Source organism: Haematobia irritans, chromosome 1 (genome assembly GCF_050003625.1).
Source record: "Haematobia irritans isolate KBUSLIRL chromosome 1, ASM5000362v1, whole genome shotgun sequence".
NCBI classification, from domain to species: Eukaryota; Metazoa; Arthropoda; class Insecta; order Diptera; family Muscidae; genus Haematobia; species Haematobia irritans.
In genome coordinates, this window is record NC_134397.1 from 35,735,899 (window position 1) to 35,751,087 (window position 15,189).

General features: G+C 34.1%; 12 non-coding genes and 7 pseudogenes across 12 annotated transcripts; 15 read left to right on the forward strand and 4 right to left on the reverse strand.

The window, feature by feature from the left end:
• Positions 1-812: 812 nt before the first annotated feature.
• LOC142222792 (5S ribosomal RNA) lies at positions 813-931 on the forward strand. The gene has a single exon (XR_012718398.1). It is a non-coding gene; the product is annotated as a 5S ribosomal RNA (ribosomal RNA).
• A 386-nt stretch (positions 932-1,317) lies between these two features.
• On the forward strand, positions 1,318-1,436 carry LOC142222859 (5S ribosomal RNA). Its single transcript, XR_012718452.1, has one exon. It is a non-coding gene; the product is annotated as a 5S ribosomal RNA (ribosomal RNA).
• A 391-nt stretch (positions 1,437-1,827) lies between these two features.
• LOC142222802 (5S ribosomal RNA) lies at positions 1,828-1,946 on the forward strand. The gene has a single exon (XR_012718401.1). It is a non-coding gene; the product is annotated as a 5S ribosomal RNA (ribosomal RNA).
• Positions 1,947-2,346: 400 nt separating this feature from the next.
• LOC142222769 (5S ribosomal RNA) lies at positions 2,347-2,465 on the forward strand (annotated as a pseudogene).
• A 151-nt stretch (positions 2,466-2,616) lies between these two features.
• LOC142222824 (U6 spliceosomal RNA) lies at positions 2,617-2,723 on the reverse strand. The gene has a single exon (XR_012718421.1). It is a non-coding gene; the product is annotated as a U6 spliceosomal RNA (small nuclear RNA).
• A 2,364-nt stretch (positions 2,724-5,087) lies between these two features.
• LOC142222701 (5S ribosomal RNA) lies at positions 5,088-5,206 on the forward strand. Its single transcript, XR_012718369.1, has one exon. It is a non-coding gene; the product is annotated as a 5S ribosomal RNA (ribosomal RNA).
• A 386-nt stretch (positions 5,207-5,592) lies between these two features.
• On the forward strand, positions 5,593-5,711 carry LOC142222814 (5S ribosomal RNA). The gene has a single exon (XR_012718411.1). It is a non-coding gene; the product is annotated as a 5S ribosomal RNA (ribosomal RNA).
• Positions 5,712-6,112: 401 nt separating this feature from the next.
• Positions 6,113-6,231, forward strand: LOC142222825 (5S ribosomal RNA). Its single transcript, XR_012718422.1, has one exon. It is a non-coding gene; the product is annotated as a 5S ribosomal RNA (ribosomal RNA).
• Positions 6,232-6,631: 400 nt separating this feature from the next.
• On the forward strand, positions 6,632-6,750 carry LOC142222770 (5S ribosomal RNA; annotated as a pseudogene).
• Positions 6,751-6,901: 151 nt separating this feature from the next.
• Positions 6,902-7,008, reverse strand: LOC142222826 (U6 spliceosomal RNA). The gene has a single exon (XR_012718423.1). It is a non-coding gene; the product is annotated as a U6 spliceosomal RNA (small nuclear RNA).
• Positions 7,009-9,361: 2,353 nt separating this feature from the next.
• LOC142222741 (5S ribosomal RNA) lies at positions 9,362-9,479 on the forward strand (annotated as a pseudogene).
• Positions 9,480-9,865: 386 nt separating this feature from the next.
• Positions 9,866-9,984, forward strand: LOC142222702 (5S ribosomal RNA). The gene has a single exon (XR_012718370.1). It is a non-coding gene; the product is annotated as a 5S ribosomal RNA (ribosomal RNA).
• A 400-nt stretch (positions 9,985-10,384) lies between these two features.
• LOC142222771 (5S ribosomal RNA) lies at positions 10,385-10,503 on the forward strand (annotated as a pseudogene).
• Positions 10,504-10,654: 151 nt separating this feature from the next.
• On the reverse strand, positions 10,655-10,761 carry LOC142222827 (U6 spliceosomal RNA). Its single transcript, XR_012718424.1, has one exon. It is a non-coding gene; the product is annotated as a U6 spliceosomal RNA (small nuclear RNA).
• A 2,366-nt stretch (positions 10,762-13,127) lies between these two features.
• On the forward strand, positions 13,128-13,246 carry LOC142222743 (5S ribosomal RNA; annotated as a pseudogene).
• Positions 13,247-13,632: 386 nt separating this feature from the next.
• Positions 13,633-13,750, forward strand: LOC142222749 (5S ribosomal RNA; annotated as a pseudogene).
• A 401-nt stretch (positions 13,751-14,151) lies between these two features.
• Positions 14,152-14,270, forward strand: LOC142222836 (5S ribosomal RNA). Its single transcript, XR_012718433.1, has one exon. It is a non-coding gene; the product is annotated as a 5S ribosomal RNA (ribosomal RNA).
• Positions 14,271-14,669: 399 nt separating this feature from the next.
• LOC142222772 (5S ribosomal RNA) lies at positions 14,670-14,788 on the forward strand (annotated as a pseudogene).
• A 151-nt stretch (positions 14,789-14,939) lies between these two features.
• On the reverse strand, positions 14,940-15,046 carry LOC142222828 (U6 spliceosomal RNA). Its single transcript, XR_012718425.1, has one exon. It is a non-coding gene; the product is annotated as a U6 spliceosomal RNA (small nuclear RNA).
• Between the last annotated feature and the right edge of the window lie 143 nt (positions 15,047-15,189).

Consider the following 15,189-nt stretch of genomic DNA (forward strand, 5'->3'; position numbering starts at 1 on the left):
AGCGTGGTTGGAACTTACGTACAGGACCTCTTTGGAACACCGCGTTTTGTTGGCATTGTTCAACTATTTTATATTAATTTTTTCTGCAGATTGTCTCTATGTTATAAGCTTTGTAAAATAACGTGTGTTGTTGGCATTTCCCAACCTTTTTATACAAATATTTATCGTTTCCCACCACATTAAGCTATAGCCTTCAATGTCTATCACACAATAAAGAATATACCATTTTTGGTAGATGTATACCAAAAATATGTGGCAACCTTGCTTTCGACATGTCTGCAAATGGACCCCAAGAGGATCAATTTTCCGATTTGGCAACATTAAAAAAAAGTCCACTTGACCTTAACGTTGTCAGTGGAAGACATTGTATTTTTTGCATGGTGACTTATTATATCATCATGTCGAAAATTGGTAATAACTACCTATTACGGTAACAATAACAGCTGTTGCTAAAATTTTGCATACATTCGTTGCAAATAGTAACCAATATTTAAAAGTTTTTCCTAGCTTTTCCGAGAATATGGACTTAGATACACTTTTGGCATAGAAATTTTGAAAAAAAACTGTAGAATAAAATGTTGAACCAATTTAATTCTCTTAGGAAAATTTAATGACCTGGAAAAGTTGACAACTAAAAATCGTATAACTTATTTCTTTTGGTTTTGTTTTCACAGGGGCGTAGTATTTAAACCAAAATATTGATAACATCAACCTCAACATTGAACTAAAACAAACGTCATTCATTTGATTCCAATTGAACGTATTCCATACCGCTAATTGATGATAAGATATCAAAATTTCAATCTTCTTTCGCCAACGACCATACCACGCTGAGTACATCGGTTCTCGTCCGATCACCGAAATTAAGCAGCGTCGGGCGCGGTTAGTACTTAGATGGGGGACCGCTTGGGAACACCGCGTGTTGTTGGCATCGTCAAAATTTTTATACCAATTTCCATGATTTCACGTTTTGCTTGTATTTTTATACATCCCTTGTAAATAACAACTATATTCGATCATTTGTAGCTTTTTGAAGGAAATGGAAATAGAAATATATAACAACAAGTCTTATGGAATGGCATTTTGAACTAATTCCTTAATTTTTAAAACTTAAAAATGTTGGAAATTATGCGAAAAATATTATGAATTCCAATTATAGGCTTCATTATAGTTTCTTTCGACATAGCTTAAAAAGTTTTAAAACTGTCCTTAACGTAAACATCATTGTTGAAGCAAAAGTACCCAATAAGCTATTCAATTGTAATCAAAACAATTTCTCTAGTTGATGATATGGAGTCAAATAGTCAAGCATCTCTCGCCAACGACCATACCACGCTGACTACATCGGTTCTCGTCCGATCACCGAAATTAAGCAGCGTCGGGCGCGGTTAGTACTTAGATGGGGGACCGCTTGGGAACACCGCGTGTTGTTGGCATTGTCCAATTTTTTATATAAATTTCTATCGTTTCGCTTTTTGCTTATAATTTTATACATTACTTGTACATAACAACTATATTCGTTGATTTCGAGATTTTTGAAGGAAATGGAAATCGATGTACTTTTGCATAGAAATATATAACAACAAGTCTTATGGAATGGCATTTTGAACTAATTCCTTAATTTTTTAAACTTAAAAATGTTGGAAATTATGCGAAAAATATTATGAATTCCCATTATAGGCTTCATTATAGTTTCTTTCGACATAGCTTAAAAAGTTTTAAAACTGTCCTTAACGTAAACATCATTGTTGAAGCAAAAGTATTTCAATTGTAATTAAAACAATTTCTCTAGTTGATGATATGAAGTCAAATAGTCAAGCATCTCTCGCCAACGACCATACCACGCTGAGTACATCGGTTCTCGTCCGATCACCGAAATTAAGCAGCGTCGGGCGCGGTTAGTACTTAGATGGGGGACCGCTTGGGAACACCGCGTGTTGTTGGCATTGTCCAATTTTTTATATAAATTTCTATCGTTTCGCTTTTTGCTTATATTTTTATGCATTACTTGTACATAACAACTATATTCGTTGATTTCGAGATTTTTGAAGGAAGTGGAAATCGATGTACTTTTGCATAGAAATGTTTAAAAATAATTCATATAGAATAACAGTTTGAACAAATTCCTTAATTTTTAAAACTTAAAAATATTGGAAATTATGCGGATACAATTATGAATTCCTTTTCGGCTGCATTATAGTTTCTTTTGACATAGATTAAAAAGTTTTAAAACTGTCCTTAACGTAAACATAATTGATGAAGCAAAAATACCTATTAAGTTATTTAATTCCAATTGAAACAATTCCTTTAGTTGATGATATGAAGTCAAATAGTCAACAATCTCTCGCCAACGACCGTACCACGCTGAGTACATCGGTTCTCGTCCGATCACCGAAATTAAGCAGCGTCAGGCGCGGTTAGTACTTTGATGGTGGACCGCTTGGGAACACCGTGTGTTGTTGGCATTGTTCAACTATTTTATATTAATCTTTTGCATATTGTCACAAGCGTTGTGAAATAGCTTTCTTTGAACTATATATGTTTGTAAAGAAAAGTAACCGTGGAAAAAATGAAAATTTTGCACTATGTCCATCCACAAGAGGGAAAAATAATGTAAAAAATGTGGAACGCTTCACGATTTTGCGTGTCATCCTTGCGCAGGGGCCATGCTAATCTTCTCTGTATCGTTCCAATTTTAGTATATGTTCTGCCGAAGCAAGAACGGAGTTCAGTATTTAATTTCCCTACTTATACGTAACTTTAAAGAAAAAACATATGGGAATTATCTCGGTGCAAACACTTTATTTTCGAAATCGTATTACAAGGTATGAAGCTAACTTTTCATACAAAAGGGTAATTTAAAACATTTAAAAACGTGAAGTGTTCTTTGTCTGTATTCCACTGATCTTAGTACCTGAAACAATGTCTTAAGGGTGAATTGTATCTATTTATAGACTGTCTACCAAAGATATATCAGATTTAAATAGCCATTAATGTGCAAACAACTTCATCGCTTCTTTTAAGCGTGAATTTGTATCTATTTTTAAACCATAAGCCGAATTTTTTGGTGATTTCCAATTAACAGGAATGTACTGTTTTTGTTTATTATAAAATCTATTAACATTAGAAATATCAATCAATTAGTATAATACAAGTAGCAGTTTTCGCTAATGTCTCCACTGCTTCTGTAAAATCTGGTTCATACTTTAGCTGATTGTTTTCCAAAATACTTGCAATTATCAGAGTCGATTCTATTTTCATGCGCCTTATATTTCAATGAACTTGTACTTGTTTTACTTTCAAACTTCTCCGAACTGACATTTTTTAAGTATTCCCCGTCTTTTGTTTTAAAAATATCTCCCCAGTTCTTCACAGATAGTTAGATATTACATTGGCCAACGAACTCTTTTTGAATATGATCCCATATTCCTTTGGGGGAAGGTTAATCCGTTACTTCTGTATCCACGTTATGTACACAGTTTTCAACATACCAAATCGTATTTCTTTACATGGTTACTTGTTATACCACCATACCAAATATTCGTAATAAGTACCTATTACGGAGTATTGTAAACGAAATGTATGAGCATCAAATGTAATGAGACAGCACATTGCCTTCTTAATAAAGAATTCATTAGCAACATCGACAGCTTCTGCTACCTAGGCAGCGTGATTACAGCAGACGGCGGCACTGATGACGATGTAAATTCTCGGATACAGAAAGCAAGAAACTCTTACCACGAGCTCCGATATATGGAAATCAAATAATCTTACACCGAAAACCTAAATAAACATATATAATGTATGCGTTAAAACTGTGCTATTGTATGGATCCTAGACCTGGCTTGTAACCTACAGGGTCAAGCAGAAACTACATGCTTTTAGCAACAGATGTATTCGCAATATTCAAAAAATTTGGTGGCCACGTAATATATCCAACAAGGCACATTTCGAAATGGCCGATCAAGACATTATAAATAAACAAATTAAAATGAAAAAGTAGAACTTGTTGGGGCACAACATTCGAAAGACATATGATGAAATATGTCACGACACCCTCGAATGGAGTTCTCAAGAATCAAGGAGGAGAGGCAGACCAAAGAAAAACTGGAGGCAAACAATTTTCAACGAAACTGGCAAATCTTTTGCCCACCTACGCTACATCTCAGCGGAAAGAGGCCGATGGAGATTCTTTGTACACAGCCTATTAATTATTAATAAATAAAATTATGTTTTTTTTTACTACATTGAATACATTGGTTCTTGTGCGATTAGCGTGGTTGGAACTTACGTACAGGACCTCTTTGGAACACCGCGTTTTGTTGGCATTGTTGAACTATTTTATATTAATTTTTTCTGCAGATTGTCTCTATGTTATAAGCTTTGTAAAATAACGTGTGTTGTTGGCATTTCCCAACCTTTTTATACAAATATTTATCGTTTCCCACCACATTAAGCTATAGCCTTCAATGTCTATCACACAATAAAGAATATACCATTTTTGGTAGATGTCTACCAAAAATATGTGGCAACCTTGCTTTCGACATGTCTGCAAATGGACCCCAAGAGGATCAATTTTCCGATTTGGCAACATTAAAAAAAAGTCCACTTGACCTTAACGTTGTCAGTGGAAGACATTGTATTTTTTGCATGGTGACTTATTATATCATCATGTCGAAAATTGGTAATAACTACCTATTACGGTAACAATAACAGCTGTTGCTAAAATTTTGCATACATTCGTTGCAAATAGTAACCAATATTTAAAAGTTTTTCCTAGCTTTTCCGAGAATATGGACTTAGATACACTTTTGGCATAGAAATTTTGAAAAAAAAAACTGTAGAATAAAATGTTGAACCAATTTAATTCTCTTAGGAAAATTTAATGACCTGGAAAAGTTGACAACTAAAAATCGTATAACTTATTTCTTTTGGTTTTGTTTTCACAGGGGCGTAGCATTTAAACCAAAATATTCATAACATCAACCTCAACATTGAACTAAAACAAACGTCATTCATTTGATTCCAATTGAACGTATTCCATACCGCTAATTGATGATAAGATATCAAAATTTCAATCTTCTTTCGCCAACGACCATACCACGCTGAGTACATCGGTTCTCGTCCGATCACCGAAATTAAGCAGCGTCGGGCGCGGTTAGTACTTAGATGGTGGACCGCTTGGGAACACCGCGTGTTGTTGGCATCGTCAAAATTTTTATACCAATTTCCATGATTTCACGTTTTGCTTGTATTTTTATACATCCCTTGTAAATAACAACTATATTCGATCATTTGTAGCTTTTTGAAGGAAATGGAAATAGAAATATATAACAACAAGTCTTATGGAATGGCATTTTGAACTAATTCCTTAATTTTTAAAACTTAAAAATGTTGGAAATTATGCGAAAAATATTATGAATTCCAATTATAGGCTTCATTATAGTTTCTTTCGACATAGCTTAAAAAGTTTTAAAACTGTCCTTAACGTAAACATCATTGTTGAAGCAAAAGTACCCAATAAGCTATTCAATTGTAATTAAAACAATTTCTCTAGTTGATGATATGGAGTCAAATAGTCAAGCATCTCTCGCCAACGACCATACCACGCTGAGTACATCGGTTCTCGTCCGATCACCGAAATTAAGCAGCGTCGGGCGCGGTTAGTACTTAGATGGGGGACCGCTTGGGAACACCGCGTGTTGTTGGCATTGTCCAATTTTTTATATAAATTTCTATCGTTTCGCTTTTTGCTTATAATTTTATACATTACTTGTACATAACAACTATATTCGTTGATTTCGAGATTTTTGAAGGAAATGGAAATCGATGTACTTTTGCATAGAAATATATAACAACAAGTCTTATGGAATGGCATTTTGAACTAATTCCTTAATTTTTAAAACTTAAAAATGTTGGAAATTATGCGAAAAATATTATGAATTCCCATTATAGGCTTCATTATAATTTTTTCGACATAGCTTAAAAAGTTTTAAAACTGTCCTTAACGTAAACATCATTGTTGAAGCAAAAGTACCCAATAAGCTATTCAATTGTAATTAAAACAATTTCTCTAGTTGATGATATGAAGTCAAATAGTCAAGCATCTCTCGCCAACGACCATACCACGCTGAGTACATCGGTTCTCGTCCGATCACCGAAATTAAGCAGCGTCGGGCGCGGTTAGTACTTAGATGGGGGACCGCTTGGGAACACCGCGTGTTGTTGGCATTGTCCAATTTTTTATATAAATTTCTATCGTTTCTCTTTTTGCTTATATTTTTATGCATTACTTGTACATAACAACTATATTCGTTGATTTCGAGATTTTTGAAGGAAGTGGAAATCGATGTACTTTTGCATAGAAATGTTTAAAAATAATTCATATAGAATAACAGTTTGAACAAATTCCTTAATTTTTAAAACTTAAAAATATTGGAAATTATGCGGATACAATTATGAATTCCTTTTCGGCTGCATTATAGTTTCTTTTGACATAGATTAAAAAGTTGTAAAACTGTCCTTAACGTAAACATAATTGATGAAGCAAAAATACCTATTAAGTTATTTAATTCCAATTGAAACAATTCCTTTAGTTGATGATATGAAGTCAAATAGTCAACAATCTCTCGCCAACGACCGTACCACGCTGAGTACATCGGTTCTCGTCCGATCACCGAAATTAAGCAGCGTCAGGCGCGGTTAGTACTTTGATGGTGGACCGCTTGGGAACACCGTGTGTTGTTGGCATTGTTCAACTATTTTATATTAATCTTTTGCATATTGTCACAAGCGTTGTGAAATAGCTTTCTTTGAACTATATATGTTTGTAAAGAAAAGTAACCGTGGAAAAAATGAAAATTTTGCACTATGTCCATCCACAAGAGGGAAAAATAATGTAAAAAATGTGGAACGCTTCACGATTTTGCGTGTCATCCTTGCGCAGGGGCCATGCTAATCTTCTCTGTATCGTTCCAATTTTAGTATATGTTCTGCCGAAGCAAGAACGGAGTTCAGTATTTAATTTTCCTACTTATACGTAACTTTAAAGAAAAAACATATGGGAATTATCTCGGTGCAAACACTTTATTTTCGAAATCGTATTACAAGGTATGAAGCTAACTTTTCATACAAAAGGGTAATTTAAAACATTTAAAAACGTGAAGTGTTCTTTGTCTGTATTCCACTGATCTTAGTACCTGAAACAATGTCTTAAGGGTGAATTGTATCTATTTATAGACTGTCTACCAAAGATATATCAGATTTAGATAGCCATTAATGCGCAAACAACTTCATCGCTTCTTTTAAGCGTGAATTTGTATCTATTTTTAAACCATAAGCCGAATTTTTTGGTGATTTCCAATTAACAGGAATGTACTGTTTTTGTTTATTATAAAATCTATTAACATTAGAAATATCAATCAATTAGTATAATACAAGTAGCAGTTTTCGCTAATGTCTCCACTGCTTCTGTAAAATCTGGTTCATACTTTAGCTGATTGTTTTCCAAAATACTTGCAATTATCAGAGTCGATTCTATTTTCATGCGCCTTATATTTCAATGAACTTGTACTTGCTTTACTTTCAAACTTCTCCGAACTGACTTTTTTTAAGTATTCCCCGTCTTTTGTTTTAAAAATATCTCCCCAGTTCTTCACAGATAGTTAGATATTACATTGGCCAACGAACTCTTTTTGAATGTGATCCCATATTCCTTTGGGGGAAGGTTAATCCGTTACTTCTGTATCCACGTTATGTACACAGTTTTCAACATACCAAATCGTATTTCTTTACATGGTTACTTGTTATACCACCATACCAAATATTCGTAATAAGTACCTATTACGGAGTATTGTAAACGAAATGTATGAGCATCAAATGTAATGAGACAGCACATTGCCTTCTTAATAAAGAATTCATTAGCAACATCGACAGCTTCTGCTACCTAGGCAGCGTGATTACAGCAGACGGCGGCACTGATGACGATGTAAATTCTCGGATACAGAAAGCAAGAAACTCTTACCACGAGCTCCGATATATGGAAATCAAATAATCTTACACCGAAAACCTAAATAAACATATATAATGTATGCGTTAAAACTGTGCTATTGTATGGATCCTAGACCTGGCTTGTAACCTACAGGGTCAAGCAGAAACTACATGCTTTTAGCAACAGATGTATTCGCAATATTCAAAAAATTTGGTGGCCACGTAATATATCCAACAAGGCACATTTCGAAATGGCCGATCAAGACATTATAAATAAACAAATTAAAATGAAAAAGTAGAACTGGTTGGGCACAACATTCGAAAGACATATGATGAAATATGTCACGACACCCTCGAATGGAGTTCTCAAGAATCAAGGAGGAGAGGCAGACCAAAGAAAAACTGGAGGCAAACAATTTTCAACGAGACTGGCAAATCTTTTGCCCACCTACGCTACATCTCAGCGGAAAGAGGCCGATGGAGATTCTTTGTACACAGCCTATTAATTATTAATAAATAAAATTATGTTTTTTTTTTACTACATTGAATACATTGGTTCTTGTGCGATTAGCGTGGTTGGAACTTACGTACAGGACCTCTTTGGAACACCGCGTTTTGTTGGCATTGTTGAACTATTTTATATTAATTTTTTCTGCAGATTGTCTCTATGTTATAAGCTTTGTAAAATAACGTGTGTTGTTGGCATTTCCCAACCTTTTTATACAAATATTTATCGTTTCCCACCACATTAAGCTATAGCCTTCAATGTCTATCACACAATAAAGAATATACCATTTTTGGTAGATGTATACCAAAAATATGTGGCAACCTTGCTTTCGACATGTCTGCAAATGGACCCCAAGAGGATCAATTTTCCGATTTGGCAACATTAAAAAAAAGTCCACTTGACCTTAACGTTGTCAGTGGAAGACATTGTATTTTTTGCATGGTGACTTATTATATCATCATGTCGAAAATTCGTAATAACTACCTATTACGGTAACAATAACAGCTGTTGCTAAAATTTTGCATACATTCGTTGCAAATAGTAACCAATATTTAAAAGTTTTTCCTAGCTTTTCCGAGAATATGGACTTTTGGCATAGAAATTTTGAAAAAAAAACTGTAGAATAAAATGTTGAACCAATTTAATTCTCTTAGGAAAATTTAATGACCTGGAAAAGTTGACAACTAAAAATCGTATAACTTATTTCTTTTGGTTTTGTTTTCACAGGGGCGTAGTATTTAAACCAAAATATTCATAACATCAACCTCAACATTGAACTAAAACAAACGTCATTCATTTGATTCCAATTGAACGTATTCCATACCGCTAATTGATGATAAGATATCAAAATTTCAATCTTCTTTCGCCAACGACCATACCACGCTGAGTACATCGGTTCTCGTCCGATCACCGAAATTAAGCAGCGTCGGGCGCGGTTAGTACTTAGATGGGGACCGCTTGGGAACACCGCGTGTTGTTGGCATCGTCAACATTTTTATACCAATTTCCATGATTTCACGTTTTGCTTGTATTTTTATACATCCCTTGTAAATAACAACTATATTCGATCATTTGTAGCTTTTTGAAGGAAATGGAAATAGAAATATATAACAACAAGTCTTATGGAATGGCATTTTGAACTAATTCCTTAATTTTTAAAACTTAAAAATGTTGGAAATTATGCGAAAAATATTATGAATTCCAATTATAGGCTTCATTATAGTTTCTTTCGACATAGCTTAAAAAGTTTTAAAACTGTCCTTAACGTAAACATCATTGTTGAAGCAAAAGTACCCAATAAGCTATTCAATTGTAATTAAAACAATTTCTCTAGTTGATGATATGAAGTCAAATAGTCAAGCATCTCTCGCCAACGACCATACCACGCTGAGTACATCGGTTCTCGTCCGATCACCGAAATTAAGCAGCGTCGGGCGCGGTTAGTACTTAGATGGTGGACCGCTTGGGAACACCGCGTGTTGTTGGCATTGTCCAATTTTTTATATAAATTTCTATCGTTTCGCTTTTTGCTTATATTTTTATGCATTACTTGTACATAACAACTATATTCGTTGATTTCGAGATTTTTGAAGGAAGTGGAAATCGATGTACTTTTGCATAGAAATGTTTAAAAATAATTCATATAGAATAACAGTTTGAACAAATTCCTTAATTTTTAAAACTTAAAAATATTGGAAATTATGCGGATACAATTATGAATTCCTTTTCGGCTGCATTATAGTTTCTTTTGACATAGATTAAAAAGTTTTAAAACTGTCCTTAACGTAAACATAATTGATGAAGCAAAAATACCTATTAAGTTATTTAATTCCAATTGAAACAATTCCTTTAGTTGATGATATGAAGTCAAATAGTCAACAATCTCTCGCCAACGACCGTACCACGCTGAGTACATCGGTTCTCGTCCGATCACCGAAATTAAGCAGCGTCAGGCGCGGTTAGTACTTTGATGGTGGACCGCTTGGGAACACCGTGTGTTGTTGGCATTGTTCAACTATTTTATATTAATCTTTTGCATATTGTCACAAGCGTTGTGAAATAGCTTTCTTTGAACTATATATGTTTGTAAAGAAAAGTAACCGTGGAAAAAATGAAAATTTTGCACTATGTCCATCCACAAGAGGGAAAAATAATGTAAAAAATGTGGAACGCTTCACGATTTTGCGTGTCATCCTTGCGCAGGGGCCATGCTAATCTTCTCTGTATCGTTCCAATTTTAGTATATGTTCTGCCGAAGCAAGAACGGAGTTCAGTATTTAATTTCCCTACTTATACGTAACTTTAAAGAAAAAACATATGGGAATTATCTCGGTGCAAACACTTTATTTTCGAAATCGTATTACAAGGTATGAAGCTAACTTTTCATACAAAAGGGTAATTTAAAACATTTAAAAACGTGAAGTGTTCTTTGTCTGTATTCCACTGATCTTAGTACCTGAAACAATGTCTTAAGGGTGAATTGTATCTATTTATAGACTGTCTACCAAAGATATATCAGATTTAGATAGCCATTAATGCGCAAACAACTTCATCGCTTCTTTTAAGCGTGAATTTGTATCTATTTTTAAACCATAAGCCGAATTTTTTGGTGATTTCCAATTAACAGGAATGTACTGTTTTTGTTTATTATAAAATCTATTAACATTAGAAATATCAATCAATTAGTATAATACAAGTAGCAGTTTTCGCTAATGTCTCCACTGCTTCTGTAAAATCTGGTTCATACTTTAGCTGATTGTTTTCCAAAATACTTGCAATTATCAGAGTCGATTCTATTTTCATGCGCCTTATATTTCAATGAACTTGTACTTGTTTTACTTTCAAACTTCTCCGAACTGACTTTTTTTAAGTATTCCCCGTCTTTTGTTTTAAAAATATCTCCCCAGTTCTTCACAGATAGTTAGATATTACATTGGCCAACGAACTCTTTTTGAATGTGATCCCATATTCCTTTGGGGGAAGGTTAATCCGTTACTTCTGTATCCACGTTATGTACACAGTTTTCAACATACCAAATCGTATTTCTTTACATGGTTACTTGTTATACCACCATACCAAATATTCGTAATAAGTACCTATTACGGAGTATTGTAAACGAAATGTATGAGCATCAAATGTAATGAGACAGCACATTGCCTTCTTAATAAAGAATTCATTAGCAACATCGACAGCTTCTGCTACCTAGGCAGCGTGATTACAGCAGACGGCGGCACTGATGACGATGTAAATTCTCGGATACAGAAAGCAAGAAACTCTTACCACGAGCTCCGATATATGGAAATCAAATAATCTTACACCGAAAACCTAAATAAACATATATAATGTATGCGTTAAAACTGTGCTATTGTATGGATCCTAGACCTGGCTTGTAACCTACAGGGCCAAGCAGAAACTACATGCTTTTAGCAACAGATGTATTCGCAATATTCAAAAAATTTGGTGGCCACGTAATATATCCAACAAGGCACATTTCGAAATGGCCGATCAAGACATTATAAATAAACAAATTAAAATGAAAAAGTAGAACTGGTTGGGGCACAACATTCGAAAGACATATGATGAAATATGTCACGACACCCTCGAATGGAGTTCTCAAGAATCAAGGAGGAGAGGCAGACCAAAGAAAAACTGGAGGCAAACAATTTTCAACGAGACTGGCAAATCTTTTGCCCACCTACGCTACATCTCAGCGGAAAGAGGCCGATGGAGATTCTTTGTACACAGCCTATTAATTATTAATAAATAAAATTATGTTTTTTTTTTTACTACATTGAATACATTGGTTCTTGTGCGATTAGCGTGGTTGGAACTTACGTACAGGACCTCTTTGGAACACCGCGTTTTGTTGGCATTGTTGAACTATTTTATATTAATTTTTTCTGCAGATTGTCTCTATGTTATAAGCTTTGTAAAATAACGTGTGTTGTTGGCATTTCCCAACCTTTTTATACAAATATTTATCGTTTCCCACCACATTAAGCTATAGCCTTCAATGTCTATCACACAATAAAGAATATACCATTTTTGGTAGATGTCTACCAAAAATATGTGGCAACCTTGCTTTCGACATGTCTGCAAATGGACCCCAAGAGGATCAATTTTCCGATTTGGCAACATTAAAAAAAAGTCCACTTGACCTTAACGTTGTCAGTGGAAGACATTGTATTTTTTGCATGGTGACTTATTATATCATCATGTCGAAAATTGGTAATAACTACCTATTACGGTAACAATAACAGCTGTTGCTAAAATTTTGCATACATTCGTTGCAAATAGTAACCAATATTTAAAAGTTTTTCCTAGCTTTTCCGAGAATATGGACTTAGATACACTTTTGGCATAGACATTTTGAAAAAAAAAACTGTAGAATAAAATGTTGAACCAATTTAATTCTCTTAGGAAAATTTAATGACCTGGAAAAGTTGACAACTAAAAATCGTATAACTTATTTCTTTTGGTTTTGTTTTCACAGGGGCGTAGCATTTAAACCAAAATATTCATAACATCAACCTCAACATTGAACTAAAACAAACGTCATTCATTTGATTCCAATTGAACGTATTCCATACCGCTAATTGATGATAAGATATCAAAATTTCAATCTTCTTTCGCCAACGACCATACCACGCTGAGTACATCGGTTCTCGTCCGATCACCGAGATTAAGCAGCGTCGGGCGCGGTTAGTACTTAGATGGTGGACCGCTTGGGAACACCGCGTGTTGTTGGCATCGTCAAAATTTTTATACCAATTTCCATGATTTCACGTTTTGCTTGTATTTTTATACATCCCTTGTAAATAACAACTATATTCGATCATTTGTAGCTTTTTGAAGGAAATGGAAATAGAAATATATAACAACAAGTCTTATGGAATGGCATTTTGAACTAATTCCTTAATTTTTAAAACTTAAAAATGTTGGAAATTATGCGAAAAATATTATGAATTCCAATTATAGGCTTCATTATAGTTTCTTTCGACATAGCTTAAAAAGTTTTAAAACTGTCCTTAACGTAAACATCATTGTTGAAGCAAAAGTACCCAATAAGCTATTCAATTGTAATTAAAACAATTTCTCTAGTTGATGATATGGAGTCAAATAGTCAAGCATCTCTCGCCAACGACCATACCACGCTGAGTACATCGGTTCTCGTCCGATCACCGAAATTAAGCAGCGTCGGGCGCGGTTAGTACTTAGAAGGGGACCGCTTGGGAACACCGCGTGTTGTTGGCATTGTCCAATTTTTTATATAAATTTCTATCGTTTCGCTTTTTGCTTATAATTTTATACATTACTTGTACATAACAACTATATTCGTTGATTTCGAGATTTTTGAAGGAAATGGAAATCGATGTACTTTTGCATAGAAATATATAACAACAAGTCTTATGGAATGGCATTTTGAACTAATTCCTTAATTTTTAAAACTTAAAAATGTTGGAAATTATGCGAAAAATATTATGAATTCCCATTATAGGCTTCATTATAGTTTTTTCGACATAGCTTAAAAAGTTTTAAAACTGTCCTTAACGTAAACATCATTGTTGAAGCAAAAGTACCCAATAAGCTATTCAATTGTAATTAAAACAATTTCTCTAGTTGATGATATGAAGTCAAATAGTCAAGCATCTCTCGCCAACGACCATACCACGCTGAGTACATCGGTTCTCGTCCGATCACCGAAATTAAGCAGCGTCGGGCGCGGTTAGTACTTAGATGGGGGACCGCTTGGGAACACCGCGTGTTGTTGGCATTGTCCAATTTTTTATATAAATTTCTATCGTTTCGCTTTTTGCTTATATTTTTATGCATTACTTGTACATAACAACTATATTCGTTGATTTCGAGATTTTTGAAGGAAGTGGAAATCGATGTACTTTTGCATAGAAATGTTTAAAAATAATTCATATAGAATAACAGTTTGAACAAATTCCTTAATTTTTAAAACTTAAAAATATTGGAAATTATGCGGATAAATTATGAATTCCTTTTCGGCTGCATTATAGTTTCTTTTGACATAGATTAAAAAGTTTTAAAACTGTCCTTAACGTAAACATAATTGATGAAGCAAAAATACCTATTAAGTTATTTAATTCCAATTGAAACAATTCCTTTAGTTGATGATATGAAGTCAAATAGTCAACAATCTCTCGCCAACGACCGTACCACGCTGAGTACATCGGTTCTCGTCCGATCACCGAAATTAAGCAGCGTCAGGCGCGGTTAGTACTTTGATGGTGGACCGCTTGGGAACACCGTGTGTTGTTGGCATTGTTCAACTATTTTATATTAATCTTTTGCATATTGTCACAAGCGTTGTGAAATAGCTTTCTTTGAACTATATATGTTTGTAAAGAAAAGTAACCGTGGAAAAAATGAAAATTTTGCACTATGTCCATCCACAAGAGGGAAAAATAATGTAAAAAATGTGGAACGCTTCACGATTTTGCGTGTCATCCTTGCGCAGGGGCCATGCTAATCTTCTCTGTATCGTTCCAATTTTAGTATATGTTCTGCCGAAGCAAGAACGGAGTTCAGTATTTAATTTTCCTACTTATACGTAACTTTAAAGAAAAAACATATGGGAATTATCTCGGTGCAAACACTTTATTTTCGAAATCGTATTACAAGGTATGAAGCTAACTTTTCATACAAAAGGGTAATTTAAAACA